This window comes from Stegostoma tigrinum, chromosome 2, assembly GCF_030684315.1.
Source record: "Stegostoma tigrinum isolate sSteTig4 chromosome 2, sSteTig4.hap1, whole genome shotgun sequence".
Classification (NCBI taxonomy): domain Eukaryota; kingdom Metazoa; phylum Chordata; class Chondrichthyes; order Orectolobiformes; family Stegostomatidae; genus Stegostoma; species Stegostoma tigrinum.
The window spans coordinates 123,323,775-123,347,783 of record NC_081355.1 but is presented as its reverse complement, the minus strand read 5'-3'; the positions used below and the strand labels follow the sequence as shown (position 1 = coordinate 123,347,783).

The following is a 24,009-nucleotide window of genomic DNA, read 5'->3' as shown; positions in this document are numbered from 1 at the left end:
TAGTTAGTCAGATGTCTGTTTATTTCCAAGTACTGGTACTTCCCACTTCCATCTCCCAGCAAATTTCGATCCTTTTGCTTATCTTATCAGAGTAGGTGTCTGGCAGTGTGTCTGCAATATTTTTGAAAGTTAACTGTAATTTTACTTAGCGGTAGTTTAATCCTGCAAGCAAGCATATTGTACACAGAATGTACACCACTGCCAAATATCTTCACTTTTAATATCAGCCCTCCTCGTATGGTCCGCTGGATATTTTAGTCTAATGTTTTGATTGGTTCAGCAGTATTCGCAAGTCTTGGTCAACCAAATTTGATAATGCATCTTGACGCTTCCCATTGCTACCCAATTCCATGTGCACTGTTACACTTCTCTAATTCTAACCGAATAGTTTTAAATTTATCTCCTCCATTAGTCTGTATTGTGTAGTAATTCAATCTATGAACACTTTTTTTTTGCTGAATTGTTTTTAACCAGAAACGTTTTGCACCTTTTTCTGCTATTGTCACAGCCAGCGTAACTTGTATAGCAATTTGTGCAAGCTTTATTTAATTTCTCGGTTGAAGCAGGATATATGGCAGTACTGTATTGGAGAGAGGAGTTAATTTGTGCAAGCCAGTTTGAAAAATGATATCACATGGTGTTTATAGCATAGAAGTGGGCCATTTTAGCTGCTGTACAACCCCTTGCCAGTGCTTGTGCACCATGTGAGCTTCCATCCATCCTTAACTAATTCTTGTAGTCATCTTCCTTTGTAATGACTGCCTTGTTTTCCTCATTAATGTCCTTGCCAATTGCCTGCTACAAAACAAGTTCAGTATTCTACATTGTGACCACAGTCTTAAACAGAAAGGCCTTTCCTAAGTTCCTTTTTAGTTTTATTTAGTGATGATCTGTGCCAGCTCTCCTCTGCTGAAGGTAAGAACCACAGTCTATTCAAGTGTTCCTGAAAGGAACAACCTCTCATTTCTGGTATCATATCTTTTTTGATCTCTTTAGGCAACCTGCAGTGTCCCATAGAATAGAATCCGTACAGTGTGGAAACAGGCCCTTTGGCCTAACAAGTCTACACAGAACCTCAGAGCATCTCACCCACACTGATGCCGTCATCACCCTATAACCCACCTAATCTACAACTCCCTGAACATGGGCAATTTAGCATGGCCAATCCACCTCACCTGCACATCTTTGGACTGTGGGAGGAAACAGCACTTGGAGGAAACCCAAGCAGACAAGGGGACAATGCAAACTCAACACAGACAGTTGCCAGAGGCTGGAATCGAACCCAGGTTCCAGGCACTGAGGCTACAGTGCTAACTACTGTGCTGTCATGCCATTCCAACCTTGTTTCAATGCATATTTCCAGTATTTGCAAATGTCATTTAGCTGCATTTTTATAAGGAGTCACCCTAATTCCTTTTATTCTTATCATATCTATGCTTGGACATTTCCATTCCTTGCAGTGCTCATTGGTTATGGCATGACCAGTTAGAAACAGCTAGGAAGTGTTTACTAAATGAAACTTCAAATTTTAATGTTTGGTTGGTTGTGCTATGTGATGGAAGAATGTTATGCAGTGGTGATCTTGTTCTGAAGTGTGACTTCATAGTTTTCCCATACCCTTGGCTCACTCATTGACTTAACTATGTATGGTGTTTGTTTATTCAGTCACATAGATGAGATTAGGACAATTCCAGATGTGCATTTTTGATAGTTACTTGGTAATGTCAGTCCTTCTGTCAGAAGGAAAACTTGGCTTGGTCCTTTTACTTGATTACTTTCCATCTGCACCTGAGGGTACTTCATTGTTGTGTAGGGATAGGTACACAGTTTACAAATCACTCTTGGGTACAGCACAAGTATTCAGTCTCCACTCCAAGAAGTTCATTCATGATGAAGTGCCATCTTGCCTGGAGGGGTTAAAGATGTCTGAGCAGGTTTTTTTTTGCCTTCAAGTTTACAAGTATTTGTTGAGCTGTAGGTGACTTGTTATCAAGCATTCTGCCCTGCTGCTACCTTCCTATTTTTCAATTATTTCCATGAAGGTGAAATAAACTCAAAAGCAGCTACCCCAACATTAGGCAATGTACGGCCTTCAGCAGAGAGCTCTTGAAGTGTAATGCCACTGTTTCCTTTTTTCCCCCCTCCCCCTGTCCAGAAGGCCTGGACTCAAGTCCTACCTGCACCAGAGATGTGTAACAACATGTCTCAACAGATCAATTAGAATTTACCTATAACTTCCTGCAGGAAGATGAGGCACAGATTGTGGCTGTAGTAGATATTTGAACATACATGTTCAGATGTGTGGGGCAGGTGAGACTTGAACTCAGACTTAGGTGGGGGAACACTGCCACTATACAACGGCCTGATAGCTGTAGTATCCTCACGCTACTTGACCAATCAGTCAACTTCTGAAATTAACAGAATTACAGATCTAAACAGCCATTCAGGACTCAAAACAATGTTCCTCTCTCAATGGGTGCTGTCAGATCTTGAGTTTCTCCAGCACAGTTTGTTTCAGTCAAAATTACTGTTGCGTAGCCAAATTTGACAAACTATTGTTTGTTCTTTTATTTTAGTCCACCATGCAAAATATCCAAATTACTAGTAGAGCACTTTTTTAAAAACGGGCATCTACAGAACTCCAAAAAGAGGGGTTCAGAAACATGAAGGGGGTGGGGTAGGGAAGGATTAATTGAAGTGGGTGAAAAACGTGGATCACAAAAATAGCAATGCCCCCAAGGAAAGCACAAAGTGCTTTTGAAGAATCTGGATCCCTAGTTTCCCCTTACTTTCACTAAATTAAAAACAGTACAAGATTAGCTTACAACCTTCTGCTCTGCAGCTGGTTTCTCTTCTCCCTTAACATGCCTTTAGTCACTTGTTTTATCTTGATGTAAACTCAAGACTAAGAAAGGTTTGAAATCCAGGTTTAACTTATCCTGCGATAGAGATTTTTGAACACTAACCATTCCACTTTCAATGTAATATACAGGTTATGGAAATTTCCTCACTGGTATCAAACTGAACCTCTAAGGTTCTCTTGACCTCTGATCTTCTGTTAAATGCCCTTATTTTTGTATGACCTACTGCATCCCTGATTACAATCAATTTATATGCATTACAAAATGGAAAAGCAGGTTAAAATACATGGAAGACATTGCAAACACTTGAAATCAATTAATCCAAGCCATTTGTTTCCTGTCCAAGCAACTTTATCAGTGCTGTGTTCGCTCATACTAAACATTTAGTTTTTCTAATTTTAAAATTAAACATTGAAATGCCACAAGTGTATTTACATAATGTCACTTAGTCCCCTCAAAAACCAACTACTATTAGATTATATCTACCAAGCTGAAGGCACCAAAATGGACTATTTAAACAAAGGCATGATTATTATAAATCTGAAGTACATTACAATTCTTAACCAAGCAATGACCATCATAGCAGCTATAATTAGGTGGGGATTGAGCTTCATATTATTTTCAATCAACTGGGGGGAAAAAAACTGCAAGTAATGCTTTGGCTGCATTTTTATAAAAAGGCATGTGATATAGTGTTCGATTAGAATCCAATTTTAAATTACTGAAAACAAATGAGATCAAACCAAATTTGAAGATGCATAACAATTGAGCGGCTTCCTCATTCATACTTTATGGAACTTCTGTTAAGCAGCATTTGGGGAAACCACAACTAACATCCATACAACTCCACTGGATGTGGGATGAGTTGGGCAATGCTTAGGACTACTTACTTGCAATGACTGAGTGACATCTGATGCGTGACACTGGCAAGATCACATTCCAAAACCCTTAGAGTAAAATGTTCGCCCCCTCTCTATCTATCCCTTTGACAGCAAATAAAATAAACATTGAGCTTTCCATGACACAACCATCTCCAAACACATCAAGATCCTCACGGCCATCCTGCCAGTTTTAACTTCATCTGTCACAGAGGCATGATAGATGTGAGATCAAGTGAATGGTAGCAAGCACACTCTTTTAGTAGTTGTTAGCACTATCAGCAACTCCTCCAATCTGTGTCTTCTGCAAACTTGAGAATCAGACCGTCCACATTTTTCTTCCAGATCACTCATATGCAACATAGGACCTAAGACTGGTCCCTGTAGAATGCCACTAGCTACTGGTCTCTTCAGAAAAACACCCCTTTACTGCCACTCTGTCTTCTATGACCTATCCAGTTTTAACAAATGTGTTACTAAAGTCCATGTAAACTACATCCATGTTGATTATCTTTGTGACCTCTTCAAGATATTTGATCAGGTTGGTGAGACATGATCTCCCCCCCCCCCCCCCCCCCCCCCATACAAAACTATGCTGTCTGTCACTACGTAGATCATTTTCTTTCAAGTGTGCATATATCTTATCCCTCTTTATCTTATTCCAAGAGTAACCCCACCACAGATGTCAGGCTTACTGACCTGTGATTTCCTGGATTATCCCTGCTTCTTTTCTTAAACAAGGGAACAATATTGGCTCATATCCAGTCCTTGAGCCTCGCCTCTCGTCAAAGAGGAAGTGAAGATATCTATCTGTTAAAGCTCCAGCCATTTCCTCCCTTGCTTCTCGCATGCACCTGGGATAGGTCCTATTTTTTTCCCCTGGGGACTAGTCTACCTTAGTGCAGTTTACAATTCCCAAACTTGCTCCAGTATATTGATATTCTGTAGAGTACTCGCACACTCGTCCCTGCCATCAAAATAAGACCATAAGCTATTGGAGCAGAAATTAGGCCGTTCGGCCCATTGAGTCTGCTGTGCCATTCAATCGTAGCTGATAAGTTCCTTGACCTCCATCTCCTGCTTTCTGCTTGTAACCCTTGATCCCCTTGATAATCAAGAACCTATCTATCTCAGCCTTAAATGTACTCAATGACCTACCCTCCTCCGCCTTCTGTGGCAGTGAATTCCACAGATTCACCACACTCTGGCTGAAGGCATTTCTCCTTATCTCCATTCTTAAAAAGTCTTCCCTTATTCTAAGGCTGTGCCTGCGGGTCCTAGTCTCTCCTGCAAACGAAAACATCGTCTCAGCATCCACTCTTCCAGGTCATTCAGTGTTCTGTAAGTTTCAATTAGATTTCCCCCCCCCAAAAATATCTTTCTCAACCCCAATGAGTATAGCCCCAGAGCCCTCAAACATTCCTCATACGTTAAGCTTTTCGTTCCTGGGACCATTCCCGTGAACCTTCTCTGAACCCACCCCAGGGCCATAACATCCATCCTGACATGGGGCCCAAAACTGCCCACAAAATGCCAAATGTGGCCTGATCAGAGCTACATAAAGCCTCAATAGTGTATCCCTGCTTTTCTTCTCAAAATAAATACCAACATTGCGTTTGCCTTTCTAACTACTGACTCAACCTGCAAGTTTACCTTGAGAGAATCCTGGACTGAACTCCCAAGTCTCTTTGCACTTCAGACTTCTGAATTTTCTCCCCATTTAGAAAATAGCCTGTTTTTATTCTTCTTGCCAAAGTGCATGACCTGTCTCTTTCCCACGTTGTACTCCATTAGCCACTTCTTTGCCCACTCTCCTAACTTGTCCAAATCCTTCTGCAGCCTTGCCACCTCCTCCGTACTACCTGTCCCTCTTTGTATCGTCTGAAAACTTAGCCAGAATGCCCACTGTTTCTTCATCTAAGTCATTAATGTAAAAGGGGAAAAATTGTGGTCCCAACACTAACTTGTGTGGAGCACCACTTGTCACTGGCTGCCATCTTGGGAAAGACCCTTTTATCCCCACTCTCTCTGCTTTCTGCCTGACGGCCAATCTTCTGTTCACACTAGTACCTTGCCTGTAATACCGTGGGCCCTTGTCTTACTCGGCCTCCTGTGTGGCACCTTGTCAAAGGCCTTCTTGAAGCCCAGGTAGATTACATCCATTGGCTCTCCTTGGCCTACCCTGCTCAATACTTAAAGAAGTTTAGCAGATTTGTCAGACATGACCTCCCCTTGATGAAACCATGCTGTCTTTTCCCAAATTTACCGTATACTACCAAATATTCAGAACTCTCACCCTTCCCAATGGATCAGTCATGTCCTTCTCCTTTGTGAATGCCCAAGCAAAGTACTCTTTTAAGGATCTTTCTGGCTTCCTGTGGGTTGTCTCAACTTACCTCCTTTGCCCCTGAGTGGGCTTACTCTTTTTTCCCTTGCTACCCTTTTTTTTTCTCTAATAGTGATAGAGCTAGACAGCATGGAAACAGACCCTCTCACTCTTCCATGCTGGCTGGATGACCTCAGTTAATCTATTTCTTTTTTTTTGCCAGCACTTTCCCCATGTCCCTCCAAACCTGTCCAATTCATGTACTCATCTAGGTGCCTTTTTTAAATATAATGGTCCCAGGTGCCACTGCTTCTGCCAGGTCATTACATACATGCACCACCCTGTGGAAAAAGGTGTTCCTTTGGCCCCTTGAGTCTTTCTCCCCTCACCTTCAACCTGTGTCCTCTAGTTTTGGGACTCCACTCCCACCCGTAGGGAAAAGACCTTGACTGTTTACCCTATCCATGCTCCGCATGACTTTATCAACCTCTGAGGTCACCCCTCTGCCTCTGATGCTCCAAGGCAATTAGCTTTGGTATGTTCAGCCTCTCCCTACAGTATAGCTCAAAGCTTCCAACCCTGGCAACATCCTCGTAAATCTTTTTTTGAACCCTTTCCAGTTTTGCAACATCCTTCCAATAGCAGGGACTGCACATAGTATTCCAAAAGTGGACTAACCAATGTCCTTTACAGCCGCGACGTGACTTTCTAACTCCTGTACTCATTCCAATGACCAATATCTACTGTGTGGGTTTCGCCAGGCGTTGGTGTTGTGATGAACAGGTCATTCTTCTCTGATATTTAGACAGAGGAAGGGTGTCCTATGGAGTAGGATCTGTAGTGTTTGTTTTCCTTCCTATCTGCTCTATCTGGGTCTGAAAGCTTCAGTTGATATCCTCTTGAATGATTGTTACGAGGCTCCTCCAGTCATTAATGTTAATTCTGCTGCAGTATGGAAAAAAAACTTGAGTGAAATGGTTTCTTTCTGTTTTCCTGGATCGTTGGCATGTGAGCTCAGAATAATACCAGTCAGTGCTGATGCTTTTGGAACTGTTGGGCATTATCCAACTCCTTTCTAGTTCACTTTCAAGGAATTTTGCCTGAAGTATGTTTGTTGAGCTGGCTTTCAAAAGGACATTTGTCTCCTTGAATCTGAGGGTACAGCAGAGGCATCAAAGAGTTTTCCACCCAAATCACATCCCAGCATTTCCGAAGGCTAACGCACCTAGCCTGCATGTCCCTGGATGCTGCGGGGTAATTTAGCATGGCCAGTCCACCTAACCTGTACATCTTTTGGACCATGAGAGGAAACTGGATCTGTCCATACCCTGTTGAAATCCAGATTGAATCTTGAATTGATTAATTTTCAATATTTCAAATGTATATTTTCTATGTTGATGTATTTAGGAATTAGATTTCCAAGCTATAGTTTAGATTTCTTGATTTGCAACAGAATTGGAATACTTGTCTCAGGATTCACTGCAAAATGGAGCTAGCACTAACTGCAAACACATTACAATATTCTGTGTTGGATAGTCATTTTTTCTTCTCACAACTCTTAGCCGCTGATGCAGCAGTCTTTGACATAAACCTCTTTGGGAACTCATGGTTACCTTGTTCTTTATGAAGTGGTCATGGGTTTGGAAGGTGCTGTCTGAGTATCTTTGGCAAATTTCTTCTTTCTTTGTGTTTACTTCTTTTGATCACTTTCTAGTTAACATGCTAGTCGGTCACTGGGAAAAAAGTCACATGGAGCTGCAGAGTTTGGTTAACAGAACAAAGCTTGTTACACAAGATTTTATGCATAAGTAGCTCAGATAATGTTTCTGGAAAATCGTTAATGGTTTTCAACCTGTTTTCCAACACCAGTTGATAGCGATTTTAAATTGAGGAGCTCCACTCCATTTCTCAACGTTTTCAGACTTAATGGATTTTTGGCAGTTTCCTTGCCATAAAACTGTGGAGCGAATTCAGTTATCCTTCCAAATTCTGCCTACTGAACTTGCATACAACTTGGACCATATGCTTTATTTGTGATAACACATTAACATGCCTCATTTTATCATTTTTTTTTTAATGTTATTGACAAAGGCAGCAATCCTGATTTGGTTTAAGATAGTGAGTTGCTTTACACTACCTCTTACTTGTCACTTTTTTTTTGTTCAATTCTTTACTTCATACATCAGTGTGATAGAATATATTCCCCAATTGCCAGGATAAGTCCATCTCCAACATGACGCTTGACACTAACCAGGGCACAGCAGTTCGCAGATGAGCACTGCATCAACAAATACTTCCTGTGACATGTAGTAACAATATGGAATATTTGCATGATGCACTGTAGAAATTCACTAAGGCTCCTTGGACAGTGCCTATCATGTCCACTACCTACAAACGGGAGTGGGCCAGTTAGCCTGCCCAGCCTGCTTTGCCATTAATGTGATTGTGGCTGATCAAATGCTTCAACCTAATTTGCATCCCCATAACCCTGATGACATTTGTAGTCTGAAATGTATCCACCTCTACGTTTTAAACATAGTCAAAAATGGAGTTTTCACCATTCTGAGAATTCCAAAGGACCTCAATCTTTCCAGTAAAATAACTTGTCGTCTTCTCTGACACAAGTGGCACGGCGTCTTTTTTCCAAATCTGTGGCCCCTGTGCTTTTAGACTTGTCAACCAAAAGAAACACCTTTTTACTTGCTTCTTCCCAGTTTGTCCTTTTTTTAAAAATATGTAGGTCTCGGTGATATCAATTGTTCCTATCATTCATGGAACATATCTGGTGAACCTTCCTTGTACTTCCTCAGCGGCAGTAATATTTTTTCTGACATAAGGAGACCACACAGTGCTCTAGGTCCAGTCAAACACAGTTCTTACATACCTGAAACAAACCATATCTGTACTCAAATTGTCTGCAATAAAGACGTGTCCCATGAGCATTCGTAATTGCTTCCTTCTGAAAAATAGCCTACGAGGACCAGAAATAGACCATTTGGCACTTTGAGCCTGCTCACCCATTCATTAGATTATGGCTAATCTTCTGACTCTAACTCCATATTCCCTGGTGCCTTTTAATATCTCAAACATTATCAGTCCTTTTTTCTGACGTAGTCTCAAACTTCTGTGGTAGTGATCACCTGAGTGAAGAAATTTCCTCACTTTGCTTACCCCATATTCTGATACTCAGGATTATGTCAGTGGCTCTAGACAAAGAAGACATCCTCCCTGCGTTTATTCTGTCTAGCTCTGGTAACATTTTATGCAGTTCAGTCAGATCCCGTCTCTCTCAACTCTGGTTTGACTCTGCCTGAATTCACTAGCCTGTCCTCATTGCAGCAGAGCTGTCACCCACTGTTAACCTAATGAACCTCCTCTGGACTCCAATGGTGTGTATGTTACTCCTTGAGTAGGGAGACCGAAAGTGCATGTGATACTCCAGATATGGTTTAACCAAGGCTCTGAGTATCTACAGTACGACATTCCCACTTCTAACTTGCAATGCATGTCACTTTGCTTTGCTAATTGCTTGCTGTACCTGTCTGTCGTCTTTCATGCACAAGGACATGCAAATCCCCTTGTATGTCTATGCTTTGTACTGTATTACCATTTAAATAATCTTTCTCTCCCTTACATATCAAAGGATATAATTTCACCATGCACTGAATCTGTCATGTTCGCACACAATCTCATTTTGTTTAGATTAGGATCCACCTAGTTTTGTCATCGGCTAATTTGGACGTATGTTTCCTTCATCAAAATCACTTTGTTTAGTGTGGGTGGCTGAGTCCCAACCACTGATTCATGCTGTGTGCCACTAGTCCCTGCTTGCCACCTGAAATAGACCTTATTGTTCCTACCGTGTTTCCTGTCCATCAAGCAATTCTTAATTGCTAGTCTACCAAACCCCAAATCCATGTACTTTTTAAATTTTGCCCACCTACCTCTTAATGCTGACTTGAAATCCAACTACACATCTGGATTTTTCCCTGTCTATTTATCAAGTACTGTTGGATGCCTCTTGTACATCTCTTTCCACTGTCTAGCCATTTAATAAATGCACTTCACATTTATTCCTTGTATCAGTGGATAGCCTTGCATTTTTCCACATTATATTCCATTGGCTATGTTCGTGCCTATTCACCTATAAGCTTGTCTATCCTCCTGCAACCAGTTTACATTATCCTCAGTGCTCATTCTCATTTTATCATCTGCAAATTTGGAAATATTGCTTTTGGCCCCCACTCCTGATTCATTTAAATATATTGCGAACAGTTGCACCCCAAGGACTGATCCTTGCCTGTGCTATCTAAAGTAGATGCTTAAGAATTCCTGCAGTTCCCCAACAAGATGCACAGCATACAGCTATGGAAATGTTGCTGTTCCTTTAGTAGTACTGGGTCGAAATCCTGGAACTTCCTTCCTAATAGTGTTGTGAATGCACCTGCACCAAATGAATTGGCAGTTCAAGAACACTGCTCACCACCACCTTCAAGGGCAACTAGATTGGCATAGCCAGCAACGTGTTTGTACTATGAATAAATCAAAACTCCTATTACTTAAACTCTTGCTTTCCATTATTTTTAAACCTATATCTTATTTGTTGTATTTTCCTACCACCGTCACCATTCACTGTTTAGTCTGTTTGCTAGACTTGTTAGATCAGGTTAAAAGTTAGAAATCTAGTTTAAAGATAAGCAAGGGAAACTGGCTATATTTCTGTTTGCAACTACAGCCTGACCTGTTTTTATTTATTTTGCAAACAGTGTTTTTCTTAGTCTTAAGAGTGGGGCTTTAAACATCCCGTGTTACTAGGAAAGGTGTGCCGACACAGTTTTTAATGAACAATTAAACTAAACAAAACTGGAAAGAATTGCAAATGCTAGAAACCTGAAACAAAAACAGGTCTGGGAACATCTTTGGCGGTTTAAAGCAGTATTATCGTTTTGTGTCTGGTGACCTTTCTTCAGGACTTCAGTTATTCTCTCCACAGATGCTGCCAAATTTTCTGAGTTTTCTCAGCAATTTCTTGCTCTTTTAAAGACCACTTGCTGGGCTTGGAGTTGACTCAGCTGGAGGCATAGCTACTGGAGTGGTTTAAAAGGTAGTATTTGTACAAGGACAGAATTGGAGGAATGTAGCAATACAGAAAAGATTACCTATTTCTATTTTGCCAAATCAAATCAGTGTCCCTATCTGTATTCGTAACACAGTTACACTAAAACATTTCATGATCCTCTCAAATTGACCCCAATAGTTCCTAACCAGACTTTTTGAATAACTAGTACCAGACACCAGATTTTATAGCTTAAAAATAAGCCAGATTTATTTATTAATACAGTAGCTTTAGCAAAATTAAACAAGGCAATCTAATGTCTACTTTTTGAATCCAATCTTGTTTGATTCTAGTCACCACTCCCACAAAGACAAGCTGACAGTTCAAGGATAATTTGGAAGAAAGACAATTGAGGTGTAAATGGTCAGTTTGTTTCTGCAGACTCTGCAACCTGTAGCATCACAGGCACATAGGATTGTAAATTGCTTGTTTTTGAAGATACTTTTGCGTGCAAAAGCTTCCAATCAGCTCTGAGGAATATTTGCTTAGTTATTGCAATTGTATTCTTGGAACAGATTAATGAGAGGATAGCCATGGAACAATCGATCCTTCGTCCTGTAGCTTTTGCAGCAAAATCCTGGCTTAAGCCAGTTCAAAACCAATTCAAACTTTGGTTTCTTTTGGTTCATCTTACTGCTTCCCTGTGAGGCTGCAGTTAATATTCAACATCTGATGTCTATTTGAGTATAATGCATCCCTAGAACCAAAACCACTGAAGAGCTATTTGAACAAGAATTAATGTTCAATTAACTTGGAAGCCTGGCCTCTTAGGCAATTTTTTTTTCGAAAAACTCAAACTGCTCTCAGTCCAAAGGTTGCATTCTGCTCTTGGCCCACAGCTCAAAACCAAAAGATGATAAAAATAAAATGAAAAATCAGAGGGTTCAAACACACATTTGTACATAGCAGAGGAAACATCTTGCCTGTGGTTTAAGGAGGTGCAACATTGTTGGAATAGTTCATAATTACAACATCTCATTGATAGGTTTCTTTTTTTAGACTTTGTTTTAATGCTGTTTGGATTTTTATTCACTTGTGGGATGTGGGCATTGCTGGGTAGCCAGCATTTATTGCCCGTCTGTAGTTGTCCTTGCGTTGGTGGTGTTTTGCTGCATTGAACTGCTGTGGTCTGACTGACAATGCCATTAGGAAGGGAATTACAGAATTTTGACCAATTGATAGTGAAGGAATGGCAATGTATTTCCAAGTCAGAATAATGAGTGACTTGGAGGGAAACTTTGAAGGTGGTGTTCCTATGTATCTGCTGCCCTTGCCTACTACGTGGAAGTGGTTGTGGGATGAGTTCCCTCTGATGGAAACCTCTCAGCATTTACCCTGTCACACCCCCTTGAATCTTGTTTTAATGGGATTGAACTGTCCCTGTTTTTAAGCTTGCTTGCATTTATTGATTTCTGGTGAAATCTGAGGGGTAGTACAGTCTCTTTTGGAGAACTGGGTTAAAATAAACTGTTTGTGTACCTATACTTTAAAAGCCTGCAACTTATACTCTAGCTAATGCAACCAATTTGGAACTTTATTTGGCCTTGTGCCTCATAGTGCAAAAATTACATGTCAGCTTGAACTGCAGTAATAGTCAAAATGTATGTGACAGTGTTATATCGCTGATCACTTTTTATAGCCAAATGTGTGCTTGCAGCTATGACTCACTGTCAGCATGAATGTAAGAGTATCTTGAAAGTAAGCAAACCTAATTTGAAAATAGTGTCAATAAATAAAATGACTATGGTTTGCCAAGGCATCACTTAGTTCATTTTAAAAAAACACTACCTAATTCCACTGAGTAATATTGACTTGCAGGATCAGAAGTTTTACGACACAACCCAACTGTGACATCAGAGTCTCCAACTGCTGGCTGCGTTTTTTCAGCATTTCATTAACAGCCCCAGTTATGCCGTTGGCAGTTTTATTTCCAGATTTTTAACAAAACGTTCAATTTGCAAACCTGGAGCAGTTGGGACTTGAACCTGGATCATCCACCCCAGAATTCCACGGAGATATTTACAATACTGTATCTGCTTTGGGTGCTCGTATTGAGACAGTTGTCTGAATGGGGACCGGGTGGTGTTGGAGTAGTTTGTCATTACGATGACTTCTGTGTCGTTATGAAACAGGTGGGAAATGGTAGCATTCTCCTTCTCCACTCTTGCTCCCCTCTTAAACAAAATGCAGTTCTTGATTATCTCGCTGCAATGCTTCACCTCACAGACTAGCTCCCCGCTGGAGTGGAGCAAACTTGCAGAACCTGTGGGGACATCATTCTATTCTCTGCTTCCTTTTAAGTGAAAACCAAAGTCACAGCAGCCAGTGTCATTGAGTTGTAGTATGCAGGTTATGCTTGTGTCTGCACCTAGACCATTGTCAGCACCTTTACGGAGGCATGTGGGAGAGCGTGGGTCTCACCCTAAATGTCTGCAAGACAAGTGCCCTCCACCAATCTAGCTTTGCATTCTGGAGCAAACCCTTCAACGTCCACGGGGAGGCGTTAGAATATTGACCACTTCTAATACCTCCAGTATCTGGTCAGCCAGTGCAGCTATTGATGATGAAATCTAGCATCACTTCCAGTGTATTGATATTTTTTACATTTTCTTTTGTACAAACACATGTCTTTTTGATAGCATCAATTCACTTCAAAAAGCAATATTTCTTGGTACGGAATCTGAGCTGCGATTTTGAATTTTTTTATTGTGTGTAGGATAAATGTGCTAGCTTTCTGCATTTTCTTTGTTCAAAGAGTAAAGTTTGAAATTGCTGTACCAATGACCTATAAAAGTACCAAGTGTACCAGTAGTGATTTTGTTTTTGTGCCTAATGTGGCTGAACTTAATGTGTGGGCCTCCCTGAAAGTCTTAATACTTGTGAATTTTGTTTAAAACTTTTTAATAGGAACTCTGCACACCGTGCATAAAGATTTTTGAATGTGCTTCTCCTCTGATCATTTGAGTTGCTTATTCATCCACTTTAATGGAAAAGCAGTGATGCCCTACTTTCTGAGCAGTGGATGATATTGGGTTGTGGGACTGACCTACCTATTTGCTTGCTAAAACTAAGTCAGAAGTCACATGAAACCAGGTCATAGTCCAACAGGTTTATTTGAAATCACAAGCGTTTGGAGTGCAACCCCTTCATCTCATGAAGTGAGAGAAGAGCAGAGATTGAAAGATCATACATGTGAGTGGAGTGTCAGATGATAAATCTCTGCAGGTGACCGAGTGGTGGTGAGTAAAGTGTCAACAGCTGAATAACCAGCAGAGGGATGATGTGTGACCTGATTTAAATGAGGCAGAGATAATTACAAGAAAACTTAAAAATAAGGTGGTGCTGGAGACAAACTAAATGACTGGAACTGCATGCCAAATTCATTGTGGCCTTCATGTCATTGGTAAGCATCTTGACAAGACAGCCCCAATGCCTCCGTTTCTCACATTCAATCAACTGCCAAATCTTGAACAGACCATTGCTCTCAACAAACTACCTAGCCTTCAGAACATCAGCCACAGCACCACTCGACCTTACCAGAAATCATTGACACGGATACTTCCATCACATGTCGGAACACCACCCACCGTGTACATGGCAGATGCCCGTGACTTGGCTAGTGTTGCCAATCTCTCGTGCAGCAGGTGAGGATGCCCTGAGGCATAGTATTTTAGTGAAACCATGTGGCCACTATGATGATGATGAATGGACACCGTGCAACAATTACCAGATAGGAATTTCCCAACTGCGTGGGAACACTTCAGCAGTCAAGGGCATTCATTGATCTTTGGGTAAGCGGCCTCCAAGATGGACTTTGGGATAGATGCACAACAGGGCAGAATCACTGAGCAGAGACTGATGGCCGAGCTCCATACCCATGAAGATGGCCTCAACCATGATCTTGGGTTCAAGTCCTGACATATTGTTCTGTATCTCTGAAATTTTCCTTGATGTCCTGCTTTGACAGCATCACTTTCATAAATTATGATCTCTCTACTTGAATTAGTTTGTACAGTTTTGAATTCAGCCTGCAATTCCTTTCATTGTTTGTCTCCACCTTTATTCTTTTTTTGTAATTAACTTTCTGCCTCACTGGATTATGTCATCTCTTTGGTTATTCAGCTGTTGACACTTTGCCATCTAACAGTCTTGGTCACCTGCAGAGACTTGTATGACTTCACTCTCGCCAGTTGCAATCATTTGATCTCTCTGCCGAGAAACTCTGGGTCTGTGTGCTGTGCTGTCTCACTGCATTTGGTAACGGAGCTGTGCTGTGAAAGCTTGAGATTTCAAATAAATCTGAACTATAATTTGGTGTTGTGACTTTGTCCACCCCAGTCTAACACTAGCACCTCCACACCTTGTTAAAACTAGTTTGTAACCTATGTCAGTTTGAAGAAAGGGGCGAGGTTTGTGCAGCGTGAAGAACTTAACCTCTCCTTCACGCACTTCTTGTCTCTGCAAGCATGTAACACTCAGTTGGATTGCAGGACAGAGATTCCAATTTGATTTTCCATTTTTAAGTCCAGACTTTGAGCAGAAGTGTGCCATTCCTCCTGCTGCTCTAGCCAATGTAAGGGTCAAGAATTGGACTTTGAACAATTTTCAAATTGCCAGTTTCCTTGCTTTGCCTTTTAAAACTGTACTTTGCCTATAGCATAGACTCCTTGGTTTCACAGATTTGTGCCAAACCATAATTTCTAATCATGTGGCATGATATCTCTTGAATTGTCTGAAAAGCCAGAGGGAATTTCAGTGGAATAGAGGTTGTTGTCCTGATTGCACAAGTCAAATTTGTTAGAGTGCTGGAGTTTTGGCATTTGTGAAACATTGTGTATTCCTATATTGAACAAAATGAAACCATTTTAAGCGATATTTTGTTAGAAGTCTTTTGAATACAAACTTTTCTTGCCGATTTTAAAACTTAATATTTTTGATAAGAAGGACTAAATGGTTTTAATGGCTGAGGTACCAAACTATACCAGTTTATATTAGTGTTGAAGTAACAAAATCATTTAAAGTTTGTTTAGATCCATGTATAGTTTCTAGTGTGTGGCTGATTTTCACAATTTTGTGCAACAGTACAATTTCAAGTGCAGTTTATAAATTGAGTTTTCATGACTTTTTGTTTTCTTCTGGGGAGGAAAAGTTTTGAGGAGCCTACCTAGATTTGAATCAATATGGTGAGTTTAACCTGTTTGGCTTTTGGAGAAACAGGTGGAACTCAGTTAAACTTGGAGTGAGGGTACTAGCAAATGGTTTTTTTAAACGTTTTAAAGTGTTTAAAACTGACTAGTTTGCAAAGTCTTTTAATGATGAGTGCACAGTTCAAGTAATTACAAGTCTTAAGACCAGGTCACCGGAAGTAGTACACTGGACTTGCAGCTTAAGTTTTTCACTGCCTTTTTTTTTCAAAAGGATATGAATCAAACTGTGCTAGGATTCTACTCCAAATTTATTTCAAATTCTCATTAAACATTTCTCTGCAAAGGTTGGCTTTCTGAGAAAAGCACTGATGGGTTTCTCTTGAAGGCAAAAGGATGAAGTGTAATATATTCAACACTCTGCTCAGATGTTCTTGCATGTGTGGTCCTGTTACTAATCATGCATGTTTATCAATTTGCAATTCGTCCTATCTAGGAAATGCAGTATTGAGATGTTTTCATGAAAGAGTAGATCCGTTTTCCTATTGAACTGAGATACAGGGTTTTTCTTTTCCAAGATGATAGGAGTGATCAACTTGGCTGCAAACTTTCCTCCCCCTCAACTGGCCTTGCTCAAACGGTATTAAATAAAACATGGGCCTCTCCAAGCCAGTCGCTATTCAAAAATAGCCCAGCCAGGAGTCTACACCAAGATAATCTGTAATCATCTCACAGCCTTCTTTCAAAAAAAAGTATCCAGTGTACCTTAAGAACCAGCTTCAGTTGCATCTACAAAACTGGATATACTTTCTCTTTTTCCACAGTTGTTCAAAGTAATTCCTTAAAGCAAGATTAAATATGAAGCATCTTCGGTAACCTGTGTAGCAGCTTCCTGTCTGCATTGGTTAGTTGTACTTATCATTGAACAGTAGTGGCTTTCCCTGTAGGTTTAATGAGTAGCAGCACCTTTGTTCGTTTCAATCAAAACTGGGGGGGGGGAGAAACACTTCTGAATGTTGAGTGTTTTAACTCACCAACTCAATTTACAGATTTATAGATTGATCTCTATGTGAAATAAGGAAATTTGTAATGGCTCAGTGAAGTTCGTAAGGGTCATATCTGGAGCAGCATATGTGCATATCTGAAAATGAAGTGGCAACATGATAAAGCTGTGACAATGGACTAATTGCATGCAGTGTAATAAAAGCAGGTATGTGATACCTTTTCAGAAATGATGGGAGTGATCAACTTGGTTGCAAACTTTCCTCCCCCTCAACTGGCCTTGCTCAAACGGAATTAAATAAAACATGGGCCTCTCCAAGCCAGTCACTATTCAAAAATAGCCCAGCTAGAAGCAGGTAAATGATCAGACAACCAATAGATTTAAACTTCTTCATCTTTTCAGCCCAGACACTGTCCAGCCATGAATGGCAGAGAATGAAGAAGGAGATCGATTGATTAGATATGCCCACCGTTATTGGTAGGACAACTTAGTTCATCACTGTGGTGCAGAAAGAGGCCATTTGACCAATTGAGTCTTCACTGACCACCACCTGCCACCCTAACCTGTCCCCTATCCTGTAAACACAGCAGGCCAAGCAGCATCTCGGGAGCACAAAAGTTGATGTTTCGGGCCTAGACCCTCTGAAGGGTCTAGGCCCAAAACGTCAGCTTTTGTGCTCCCGAGATGCTGCTTGGCCTGCTGTGTTCATCCAGCTCCACACTTTTATCTTGGATTCTCCAGCATCTGCAGTTCCCATTATCATCTATCCTGTAACCCCACATTTACCATAGCTAAAACACCTCTGATCTATAATGCTGGACTATTTATTCCTTTTTTTGTTTCCTAAGAATTTGATCTTGTGTATCTGTACCTTTTGTACCCAAGTTGGTGCTGCAACAGCAATAAAGTTTTCATTGTCACCTGTACTCAAGTGAATACAATAAAGGTAGTTTACTTCAACAGTCTGCACATCCCTGGACACAGTGGCAAATTAGCATGACCATTTAATCTTTGGGGACCTCAGGAGGACACAACGTCTCAAATTATAGTCTTTGGGTTTGCTTCACTAGAGATGATATTCAAATAGCTGAAGACACTGCTCACTGCAAAGACTATGGGCCCTGATAACATTGAGGCAACAGTGGACATTTTGCGCCAGTGCTAATGTCACCCCTAGACACGCTGGTTATAGTGCGGCACTGCATCAACGTGGCTGCTGAGGTATACCCTGTCGACAAAAACAAATGTTCGGAGAGAGGCAATGGCCTAGTGGTATTACGGTTGCACTGTTAACCCAGAGGCCCAGATAATTTTCTGGGCACTCTGGTTTGAATCTTGCCATGGCATATGGTGGAATTTGAATTCAGTAGGTATCAGGAATTAAGGGTCTAATGATGACCGTGAAGCCACTATCAAGGCTGCATTTGACAGTGTGGTATCGAAGAGCCCAAGCAAAACTGGAATCAATGGGTATCGGGGGCAAATGCTCCGGTGGTTGAAGTCCTACCTGACACGTAAGATGATTGTCGTGGGCAGTAAATGACCTTGGCTCCAGGACATTTCTGCAGGAGTTCCTTGAGTGTAGTGCCCTAGGACCAACCATCTTCAGCTGCTTCATCAATGACCATCTCTTCTCTCTTTTTTTTTTTCTTTTTTGCCGCCCCCCCCCCCCCTCCCCATCATAAGGTCAAAGGTGGGGATGTTTGCCAATGATTGGTGCTGAACATTGTGCATTCGCGACTCGTCTGATACTGAAGCAGTCCATGTTCATGTGCAATGAGATCTGGACAAGATCCAGGCTTGTGCCACTGACAAGTGGCAAGTGACATTCATGCCAGGCTATGATCATCACTAATAGGAGTCAAGCTAACCACCACCTCTTGATATTCAATGGTGTTAGCATCACTGAGGGTTACCATTGACCAGAAACTCAACTGGACTCACCACAGTAACAGTGGCTACAAGAGCAGGCCAGATGCTAGGAATGCTGTGGCGAGTAACTCATCTGACTCAAAGCCTGTCCACCATCTGCACGACAATTCAGGAGTGTGATGGAATACTCCCCACTCGCCTGGATGAGTACAGCCTCAACAACACTCAAGCTTGACACCACCCAGGACAGATCAGCCTGCTTCATTGGCACTACATCCACAAGCATTCACTCTTTTTTTTTCTTTCCACCACCAATGCTCAGTAGCAACAGTGTGTACTATCTACAAGATGCACTGCAGAAATTCACTGAAGATCCTCAGACAGCACCTTCCAACCCATGACCACTTCCATCTAGAAGGTCAACGGCAGCAGACATAGGGAATGCCTCCGCCCCCAAGTCATTCACTATCCTGACTTGGAAATAAATATTGCAGTTCCTTCACTGCTGTATCAACATGCTGGAATCCACCCCCCGCTGCGCGCGCGCGCACACAGCTCAATCCACAGCAGGAGGGGAATGCAGTGGTTCAAGAAGGCAGTTCACCGCCACCTTCTCAAGGGCAACTAGGGATGAGCAAGAAATGCTGGCCAGCCAGCGAATCCCACCTGAACATTCAGGAAAAAACCCATCTGATTCACTCCTTCCTTTAGGGACGGAAACTGCTATCCGTAACTGGCCTAGCCTACACGTGATTCTAGACCCACAGAAATGTGGCTGACTCTAAACTGCCCTTTGGGCAATTACTGGTTGGCAATAAATGTTGCCTAGCCAGTGACACCCTTATCCTGTGAATGAATAAACAACTTGCTGCCCATCTGTCTACTCCCAAGTAATCAGCTTGGTGATGGAAGGTATTAAACAGCACTTACTCAGCAATGTACATTGGCATAACCTGCATAGTGGCAATCATTTCGGGTCCTGCCAGGGCTGTGCAACTGCTAGCATCATGACAGCCGTGGTCCAAGCACAAATAAAGAACATGAACAGCAGAGGTGAGGTGAAGGTGATCGCCCTTAACATCCAGGCAGTAGTTGACAGAATAACAAAGAACCCTAGAAAAACTGGAGCTTGTGGGAAATTGAGGGCCCCCCACTGATTTTTGGAGGCATGGCACAGCCATTGGAGTCTGCTAAATTTCTCTCCTGGGTGTATTTTCTCGTCACCCCATTCAGAGATGTTGTTACACACCTGAAGCAGGTGGGGCTTGAACCTGGATCTCCTGGGTCTAGACACAACATGTACAATGAGCCCTAGATCCTCGGCAGTTTCCCAGGGCAAACTGTTCAGCTGCGTCATCAATGACCTTGTCGATTGTAATAAGGCCAGAAGTGAAAATATTTGTTGGTGGTGTTTAGTGCCATTCATGATTCCTCAGATACTGAAGTAGCCAGAGTTTGAATGTAGCAAGCTCTGGACAATATCTAGGCTTAGGCTGACAGGTGGAAAGTAACATTGTCTGGCTTTTGTGTAGCAACAATGACCACCTCTTACTTTCTCTTTTAATTGCTGATTCCCTCGCCACCATTGGGGGTTGTTGTTTACCAGCAACTAAACTGGGCCAGCTATGTAATTAATGTGTCTACAAAAGCTGGTTGGAATCTAGGCATTCTATGGGAGGCTACACTTTTTTTGTCATCTCCAAAAACTGTCCACCATCTTCAACACATGCCAGGAGTGTAGTGAGATATTCTCCACTCATCAGGATTAGTGCAACTTGAACGTTCAAAACTTGACACTACTCAGGACAAAACAGCCTGGTTCACTCGTACAAAGCACAATGTCACCCTGTTTCTATCACGGCACAATAGCAGCACTGCATGCCATCTGCAAGATGCAGTGCAACCATCAGGTTTTTGTCCGAGTTACACGCCATCCTGACTTGTAATTACAACACCTTTTGTTTTCTTAGACTAGACTGTCTCTAGATCAGAATTCTGAAACTCCTCTTTCCCCATCAGTACTCTGGGTATACCCAGACCAGATGGACTGCAGTGGTTGAAGAAAGCTATCTACCACTGCCCAACCTTAATCGCTAACCAGCTGAGCTATGAGGCCCTCCTGCCTGAGGTTAAACAACTGCTGTCTTGCTCTCTTTACCGTTCATTTGCTAATACTGCCTTGAGGGCTATAAATGCTAACATACTTAATGCCATCCACAGATGATGTATGGAATTCAAGTCAGTTGTGCAAAACCTGACTGTTATCTTCGTGTCATTAACAAAGTGTTGAACTGGATGAACACAGCAGGCCAGGCAGCATCTCAGGAGCACAAGAAGGACCGGACAATTGCAAGTTCTGGAGGAGGTGGAGGGTGTGGGTGGTGTTATGGATGTAGGTAGGGAGTTCCTGGACCAAGGGGGAGAAAATGGAGTCCAGATAAGTGGTGATGAGTTCGGTGGGGCAGGAGCAAGTAGAGACAATGGGTCGAGCAGGGCAGGCAGGTTTGTGGATTTTTGGGAAGGAGATAGAAGCGGGCAGTGTGGGGTTGGAGTACGATGAGGCTGTGCTTCGGAGGTCACATGTGGTGGATGGCATTGCCATGTTTGCACACGACCAAGACAGGTGTTGTTGAGGAAATGGGGAGTGTGCAGAAGGCCTCTGAAAGGCAAAGTAGTGCAAGTGGAATGCAGTGTGGGGAAAGTGAGGCTGTCTGCTTTTGGGAGATAGAAGTATGTTATTTTGTAACAGGGAAAAGCTTCAAAAATCTGAGGTGCAAAGGGATTTTGGAGTCTTAATTCACAACTCACTAGGTTCAGTAGGCAATTAGGAAGGCAAATGCAATGTTAGCCTCCTGTTTTTTTTCCCAAGAGGGCTCGAATGCAAGAGCAGAACTGTACAGCCTCAACAGTATGAGGCTGGGGTCGGATTTCATTTTGGAATATTGAGAGCAGTTTTGGGCTCTGCATCTAAAGAGGGCTTTTCAGGAACTTGCATCATTCAGGCTGATTCCGGGGATTGTGGGACAGACTTGTGAGGAGAGATTGATTGATTAGTTTAGGATAGTTTCCCCTGGAGTTCAGGCAAATGAGGGGGACTCTCAGACTTAACATTCTAACAGGACTAGATAGCGTAGATGCAGGGAGGATGGTCCTGATAGTGGGTGTGTCCAGAACCAAGGTCGTAGTCTGAGGGTTGGGGGGTAGACCATTTTAGGACAGATGAGACATTTCTTCTTCCAAAGAGTAGTGAGCCTGTGGAATCTATTAACACAGGAAGTAGATGTCAAAACATTAAATGCATTCAGGAAGCAGCTAGATGTAGCACTTGGTGAATGGGATCAAAGGTTACTGGGGTGGTGGGTGGAAAGCAGGATTAGGCAGTTGAGTTGAGTGATCAGCCATGATTGTGATGAATGGTGGAGAAAATTCAAAGGGCTAAATGGCTGCTTCTTGCTCCTATCTTCTATGAAGGCTGTGCTGGCATTTGGAATCTGAAGGTTTACATGAATGCTTCTGGGGATGAAGGTAGACTGTTGGTACTTAAAATTGATAACGCACCAGCAATGAATGTCGCTGATTTTAAGCAAATGAGTAGAAATAGTGGTGCTGGCCACAATATTGAGGTGCCAGAACACTCAAATTGCCAACATTACCACCTTTTTATTGGAGAAGCCTGTGATTTACAAACAAATCAGTTTAACTTCAGTGGTCATGGAGTCAGAGCTGTCCAGCAGGAAAACAGACCCTTCAGTCCAATTTTTCCATGCTGACCAGATATCCTAGGTAAATCTGGTGTCATTTGCCAGCATCTGACCCAGAGCCCTCTAAAGCCTTCCTATTTATATAGCCATCCAGATGCCTTATGTTGAGAATTCAAACGACACCAAGTTATATCCGACAGTTTTATTTGAAAACACAAGCTTTCAGAACCTCATTCCTCCTTTACCTGAGGGAGTGTGAGGCTCTGAAAGATTGTATTTCCAAATAAACCCGTTAGATTATAACCTGGTGTCATGTGATTTCTGATCTTGCCCACCCCAATTCAGCACCAGCACCTCCACATCATGGCGTTTTTTATATGTTGTAATTGTACCAGGCTCCTTCCCCCTCCTGACAGCTCATCCTGTACATACACCATCGTCTGCATGGAAAAAATTGCCCCTTAGGTTCTTTTTTTAAAATCTTTCTGCTCACCTTACATGTGTGCCCTTGAGTTTGGTACTGTCCTTGTTCCTCTCTGTGATCTAACCTTGCTAACGAGTCTGCAATGTGGAACCTTGGCATTCTTCCCATTTAGATTGTGCCTATCTTCTTCCAACAATATTTTAAAACTAATAGAATCATGGTCAATGGCCCCAAAGTGCTTCCCCACTGACCCCTCAATCACCTGCCCAGTCTTTCTTCTCAAACTTAGGTCTGGTTTTGTACCTTCTCGAGTAGGTCCGCCCCCGTATCGAATCAGAAAATGTTCATGTGCACACACACTTTTAAGTTTCTCTCTGTCCAAGTCTTAACCCTATGGCGGTCCAGCCTTTTAGTGCTTAAAGTTAAAATCCCCAATCATAAGCATCATATTATTCTTATGGAAAATTCAGATCTCCTTACAAACTTGTCAATTTTCCACGACTGTTGTAGGGTCTATAGTACAGTCCCAATAAGGTAATCATCCTTATTTCTCAGTTCCACCCAAATAAGTTTCCCTGGACGATTTCCCCAAGAATCTCCTCCCTCAACACAGCTAATGTTATCCCTAACCAAAAACGCTGCTGCCTCTTCTCTCTTGCCCCTGGTTTAGATGGTTCCTTTTTT

The 24,009-nt window shown here is 41.9% G+C and overlaps 1 protein-coding gene across 8 annotated transcripts in view; it reads left to right on the top strand.

Moving 5' to 3' along the window:
* abi1a (abl-interactor 1a) overlaps nt 1-24,009 on the top strand; it is a 101,339-nt gene that overhangs the window by 3,434 nt on the left and 73,896 nt on the right. The gene's annotated exons all lie outside the window — the stretch shown is intronic.